A 7,343-nucleotide genomic window follows, 5' to 3' on the forward strand; every position below is an offset into this window, starting at 1 on the left:
ATATATTGTTGTGGTTGACGAAATTCACAAACCACCATTCAGGTCCCTTAGGTGAGATATCTCGGTAAGTATATGTGTAGTTAGGCCCAAACCCGTTGTCTAGAGGGAATAAATGTCATTCATGCGGGCTGCGACTCTTCAGGATAGCCGTTTTTCTTTTACTATCTTTATTTTGGACCAGCCGCCATTATTACCACCACCAACCACGTCTCAACAGCCATCACAACAACAACCACCAACCACAACCCCGCTTCACAATAACAACCACCAACCACAACGCCGCTTCACAACAACAACCACCAACCACAACGCCGCTTCACCACAACCGCCACGACCTTTACCGTCACAACTCGCCACCGTCGCATCTCCACCATTCTCGCGCCACTTGTGGGCGCCGATACTGGACTCGTGTAGGGCGCGCACCGAGCAGCGTGTTCAAAAACATCATGGACTTTCCGCAGAAAACGGATCAAAAACAACTCACGCCCACTTTCGTTCCGTCCAATCGGTGAGCGAGAGGCGATTTGGCCCCGCCTCCAGGGCGTTGGAGGGCAGTTGCTATATGCAAATTCATGGATCAAAAAGCATTCACGCCCACTTTTCCTCGGGCCAATGGGGAGCCAGCAAGAGAGGTGAAGGGTCGGAGGCAGAGGGTCAAGGGTGAAAGAGCGAAGCCACGGGGCTTATAAAAATGACTGCGTTCGTCAGACAAGTTGAGTAAGAGTTCAGTTGGAAGTTGAGTTGAGTGTGCGGAGTTCAAGAGAGTTGTCGGTGGAGCTGGAAAGAAGTGGTACTAGTCAGAGTGAAGAGGACGGAGCTGTGGAGAGGTGACGGCGGCGAAGGCGGACGAGGGGGTGCTCGCGTCGGTGCCGGGAGCGGCACAGAGAGAGGCCAGCAACGCGACCGAGGTGGAGGAGGAGACGCTCGCCGCGGGACCCGAGACAGGGTAACACCCTCCTTCCCCCGAGCATCAGCAACCCCCTCCTGTTTCCCCCCGCGCTGAGATAGTGCGACAAAGGGGGCCCCTTTTCCCACCCCCTACCAGACACTGTCCGCGAGGCCCGCGGAGTTGAGGCGCCACCGCCGCTCTGCGTCACATCATCAGACGGGTAGGCCCGACACGGTCTCGGCCCCAGGCCCGTCTACCCCCCTCATCCTGGAGGGTGGTTCTCTTTTCTTTTGCTTTGGGAATATGTGTTGTCGGCGCCGTCTGTGAAGTAAAATTGTATAAGTGTTGCCATGTGCCCGGTAGTCGGATAGATCTGCATTGTTGCATTTGCTTTGTGTGTAATATTGCATTGTCTTCTTCTTTTACATGTGCTTTTGGTGGAATTGTATACGTGTGCTTTCCGTTCATCGCGAAATAAATGTGCTTATTGTTGAACTGTTTTCCCGCTTCGCTTCGTCATTTCTTTCATTGAATCCCCATCTTGCTTCACGTAAAGGGTTGGTCGTGGGCTAAAACGCCCGATAATTAATCGAACCCTCGAGGCCGACGAATAACACCGCTCGGTTATCCCGATAGTACGGAACGGGTCGCTTAAGTGGCCCGTGTCCGAAGTCGACCTGCGGCGAGGTGCGATCGCCCGGTCTACCCTCCGTGTGGGTACTTAGGTAGGTCGAATTTGGCGAGCAACGCTATCCCACGCGGGGGCCGATTGGCACGATCGCGGTGAGACCGAAAGGTCCACCCGTGACTGGTTCCCGGCGTTAGTCCGAGAGGGTCACGACTGGATTGTCCGTCCGGTGGGCGACGTGCCGCAATTCGAGTTACGTGGCCGTCCGCACGCCGGCGGGCGCGAATCCGCAACACTGGTGTCAGGTCGTGCGATACAAACCCATCGCCCTCCTCGCGGCACTGGTATCGGAGAACGGGAAAACGGGCTCTCCTGTCTCCAGCTAAATTCACGGGAATCGGTCCAGGGGTGAGAGGAGTGACCCCCGATTCCCTCCAAATTACGAGCGAGTTAAATTAACCCTTTAAGAGAAGCAAGATGGCGTCTCAAGGCGAGCGGGAGCCGGGGGTATTAGGTATGTGTCGTCATGTAGGATCCATGGCCCAGGTCGGTTCTTTTTATAATTATAACCCCACCACTAACTGTGGTCAGTGGGAGCGGCTTGAGCACGAACTTTGCCGGCAAACGGAGTCGCACAACGGCAGCACGGAGCGGGCTGATATTAATGGCACAGCACGAGGCGTGAGCTCCCAGTCACCGGTTCAAGGCACGTGGTCACGGCATGTGCCATGGCAGGCGTGGCAGGATGACTATGCGAGCATTGGCAGGCTTCAGGCACAATTGGGGGATGTCTTGGAAAAGGTGAAGCGTTATGAAGAATATATCGAGGAGGTGCAACGTGGAGTGGACGAGTCACAACGGCACGCAGACGCTTCAGAAAAATTACGTGTACGGGGGGACACAGCGATTGGACGATTTACTGAACGATCCGGTGGCAAAAACATGACTTGGCCAATAGAGTCGACAAATTACGTGGGAAAAAGAATTTGGTAGTGTTTTATACCCGTCAGTTGGAATATGCGAAGAGCAAACTGAACAAAAGAATAGAGGAACAGCAGATTGGTATCTCCCAGGAAAGGAAACAATGGGAGGAAGAATGGAAAACCGAGCTCGAAAAGAAACAAAAGGAGCACGACTTGGAAGTAAAACAATTAATGGAAAAATTATTGGAGCAAGCAAGGCGGTTCAAAGAACTGGAGGAGAGAGTGAGGGAAATACAGTTGGAAGAGAAAAAATGTGAACACGATGGGGAGTTGGAACAATTGAAGGAAGAGATAAGAACAGGCAATCAGGAAAGAGAAAGCCTAGAATGGAAGATAAAAAGAGGAGAGATACAGCTCGAGGAAAGGGCGGAGGAATTGCTGGAAAAATCAGAACAGTTCGAAGAACTGCAGGGAGAATTGAGGGAGGTAGGAGAAAGGAAAACAAAGCTCGAAAAGGAAAAACGCGAACAAGATGGAGAATTGGAACTACTGAAGCGAGAGGTAAGGGCAAGCCAGTTTAAAAGAGAAATCCTGGAAGGGGAGATAAGAATGGGAAAGGGACGAATTGAGGAGGGAAGCGGTGGAAAGAAGAGATGAAATGAGTGAAGAAGCACGCAAATTGGGAAAGGAATTGGAAACAAAAACTTCTGAGATACTGAAACACGAAAACAAAGAAAGAGGATTACAAGACGAACTGAGGATGTTAAAAGAGGAAAGGAAGAGAACAGAGAATGAAACGTTAAGGAACCACACTGAGCAGATTGAACAATTAGAAGCCAAAGCAAAGTCGGAGTGTGCGGAGATGAGAAAGGAATTGGAAAAGAAAGCTTCTGAGTTACAGAAACACCAAAACAAAGGGAGGGAATTACAAAACGAGTTGAGGATGGTGAGAGAAGAAAGAACGTCAACAGAGAATGAAACGTTAAGGAACCACACTGTACAGATCGAACAGCTGGAAGCGAAGGCCAGATTAAAGAATGAGATGCAAAAAAGAGTAATGATGGAAGAACGAATCAGACAGGAGAAGGAAGTCAGCCAACTGAAAGAAATAACGAGATTGCAGAATGAGGAACAAGAAAGAGTACTGAAAGAACAAGGAATGAGACAGGAGAAAGAAATCCATCAATTGAAGGAAACGATGAGATTGCAGAACGAGGAACAAGAGAGACGGTGGAATAAAAAACTGAAAGAGTATGAATTTGAAACTGAACGACAAAAGGAAAAAAATAGGTTGGAATACGAGAAGTTGAAGGATCAAGGAATGAAGCAGGAAGGAGAAATCAGGAGATTGAAGGACACAAGGAGATTGGAGAGGGAAGAACGAGAGGAACAATGGAATAGAAAACAAAAAGAACATGAATCTGAGGTTGACCAATTGAAAGAAAAGCTGAGGCTGGAGTACGAGGAGATAGACAAAGAACAGCGAATGAAACACAAAATGGAGATGAACCAAATGAAGAAAACCATGAAACTGGATAAGGAAAGACAGGAGAGGAAACGAGGAAGAGTAATGAGACAGCAGAAAATGAAACACAAAAAGGAGATTAACCAAATGAAGAAAACCATGAAACTGGAGAAGGAAGGACAGGAGAGGAAACGAGGAAGAGTAGTGAGAGAACAGCGAATGAAACACAGGAAGGAAATGAGCCAATTGAAAGAAACAATGAGATTGGAAAACAAAGAGCAGGAGGAACAGTGGGAGAGAAAACAACAACTATATGAGTGTGAAATTGAACAACTAAAACGGAGAGCGAGATTGGAGTCAACGGAGATTGAGGAGCTCCGGAGGGAGAACGAACAGCTCATGGGGCTCAGAGAGAAAGAACGACTCAGATGGGAAAGAAAAAGGAACCAGGAAGAGACAGAAATAAGGAACAAGGAGAGAAAATGTATAGAGACACGGGAGACAAGAGACGAGGTGAAAGTAATTTGGAGGGAGAGAAAAGAACAATTAAGACGGAAAGCAAGAATGAGGTACGCGGAGATCGTGAAAGAGCAAGGAGTGAAAAACAGGGAAGGACGGGAGCGACTTAAGGAGAAAGCAAGGTTGACCTACATAAAGATAAGGGAAAGACGCCAGAAAGAAGCAGAGACCAATAGACACGAAGAGACGACAGAAAGAATAAAATGTATAGAGACACGGGAGATAGAGGGTGAATTGGACAAGGTTAGTGATGCACACACACACACAGAGGTAGTGGAGGACCATGAGGGGGAGCTGGCGGACTGGGTGGAGGCCCAGTGCGAGCAGCTGGATGGCCTCCTCCAGGAACGAGGGGAGCGAGTATGCCCCCTTGAGGCGAGTCACGACCAGGTGAGTTCGGTCGTGCTTTGCGAGTTCGGGGGGAGGAGTGCTGCGAACGGGTGCACGGAGAGCTTGGGGGGTATAGAGGCCCCGGAGACCCTTGTGGGGACTCGAATCCCCAGTGTAGTTGTCCCTGTGTGTGTGAGTGCGTCCCCGTGTGTGGAAGCGACCCCGTGTGTGAGTGGTGTGGTGGCGATGGTGCCGGAGTACGTGCTTCCCAGCACGCCGTGTGTAAAAGGGGCACCGCAAGTGAGTGAGACACCGCGGGTGAGTGCCCCCGCGTGTGTGAGTGAGGCACGGTGTGTGAGTGAGGCACGGTGTATGAGTGTGGCACGAGTGAGTGGAAGGCCGCGAGTGAATGGAGCACCACGTGTGAGTGGTATGGTTTATGCAAGGGAGACCGTGTGTGTGAGAGAGCGGTATGTGAGGGAGATGTCGGTTGGCATGCGGGAGCACGCAGCCGCGTCTCCCGGTGTGAATGTAATGGAATGGAGTGTGAGCGTCGTAACACGCGGGAGTGCGTGTGTGGAATGGCGACGACGACGACAGAGGAAAGAAAGCCGAGTAGCGGCTGTAGCTGTTTCGGGGACCGTGCCGGGTTCACCCAGCAGTGAGCACGAGGTCCGTGCTGTGCAACGCACGAGACCACCACGTGCTCGCTTGCGAGAGTGAAGTCCCGGTCCGGAAACGCACGCGGTGGATTTGCCGATCCCGCGGACGGACAAAGTTTAGGCAGGATTACGGATTTGGACCGGACTGGTTCTCCACGCGATCGTGTGTGTTAAGCTCCAACGGGCAAAGCACATGTGTTCGCGTGGGGAATCCCTCGAGACGTGGGGCTTGTGTTTTTTTTTTATGCGCACGGTGACATCATGGCTGAACGTGGGGTTGGAATCCGGCAGGAGGGGTATCCCTGCCGGATGGTACCGTCCAAGGAGGGACGAGGAACACGTGCAGCTGCATGACGTCACGGGCAGGTGTAAAGTGCGCGAGTTGCCGCGCTGGTGCTGCGCATGAAAAAAAAAAAAAAAGCAAGCCTCACTTTCGGGTGCACAGGATTCCTGGGCAAGGGGTGGAAGACCCCTTACCAGGGCACAGGATGGAAACTAGTTAGGGGGGAGGGTTAGCTTAGTTAGACCGACTTCATGGGGCAGGGGTAAGTCCTCATAGAGTCCGTGGAATGGATTAGGTAGAGGGATTTAGTGAGCTTTAGGTTGGGAAATAAAATGATTTATTTGGAGACAGTGACAGACTTTGGATGTGTAGTGGGGACGTAGCTTAGCTACGTAGGTTAAATGGAACGTGCTATAGTTTAAGGGACGACGTGGGAGCACGAGTTAGTTAGGGGATGTAGTTAGAAGGATGGCAGAGTTCAGCGGTGTGTGGGTGTTGAAGAGTTGTTGGTGAGTGAAGTGGAAGCATGTGCTTGATGAGTGAGTGAGGCCAGCGGGTCCATGTGAGTGGAGCGAATGGGGAATGCATGGTGCGATGAGTGATTGGGGGGAGGAGTGACTCCCGCCCAAGGGACCCCGGGGTCAGTGTAGAGTGAGTTAGGGGGTTAGTCAAATTTGAAAAATGGAGGTCGTTTTGTTGTTGGTGGGAGTGTAGGCTCGAAACCCATTTGGAGGGGTGCAGGAGCCCTGTTGACGGGCTGGGAGCGTGGCTGCGAAAAGTGAGTATCGCTGAGTGGGTACCCCGGGCACCAGGCTAGTCGGCCATGGGGGGCCGGGATAGCGTAGTGGGCACGGGTGCGCCTGCTGTGTGCGGGGGCCCGGGGCGCCATTAGCCGCGTGGGCAGTGTTGTGGGCACGGGTGACCCTCGGAAAGGGGCCTAGGGGGCCAGCCTGCCACGTGTGCGTTTCAGGGGAGGTGCCATGGGCGCACTCCCCGGTGTTAGGGAGCTGGTAGGCTCGGAGGCAGTGTAGTGCCCGGGGGTGCCATAGCGGGAGATTCGGCAGAGGGTCGTGCCTGCCAAGGGGAGCCACGCGTCCCAGCCATGAGACCGTGTGAGGGCATGGAGAGAAAATTGGGGGGCGAGGCCCGAAATTGTGAGGACACCAACACGGGCGACGGGAATCTGGGTTGTTAGAACCAATAGTTTAAGCGAGAGGCGCTTGTTGAAAGCCCCGGGGTAGTTTAACAGTTAAATGGTTAGGGTAGATTAGGAAGTGTACCCCTCCGCACCATCCATCCCCTCGCTGTCGTTGTGGGCCGCTGGACCCACTTTGGTTATAGATCGCTGAACTCTGGGGAGGCCATCCTGAGGCTTGAATTGGGCCTCGACACAGGACGTTAGCTCTCCCTTACTCCCCTCCGGGAAGGGAACGTAGGGGTTGGGAGTAGGCGAGGTGACAGGATAGGTCAGCCGAACAAGGACGATAAAGGGGGTTAGGGGACGATTTATAGTGGGGAAGTAAAAATAAAAAAATAAGTTGGGGCTAAATTGGGGTTTGACAAATTAAGGGAGTGGGTATGTACAGTGACAGGCAAAGGCGATAGGTGGGAGGGAGACAGGTAGGTAGGTCCGAGCCCGCCTTC

The sequence above is a fragment of the Eptatretus burgeri genome, chromosome 9 (assembly GCF_056783735.1).
Source record: "Eptatretus burgeri isolate ZD-2024b chromosome 9, Ebu_testis_v1, whole genome shotgun sequence".
In the NCBI taxonomy this organism is placed as follows: domain Eukaryota; kingdom Metazoa; phylum Chordata; class Myxini; order Myxiniformes; family Myxinidae; genus Eptatretus; species Eptatretus burgeri.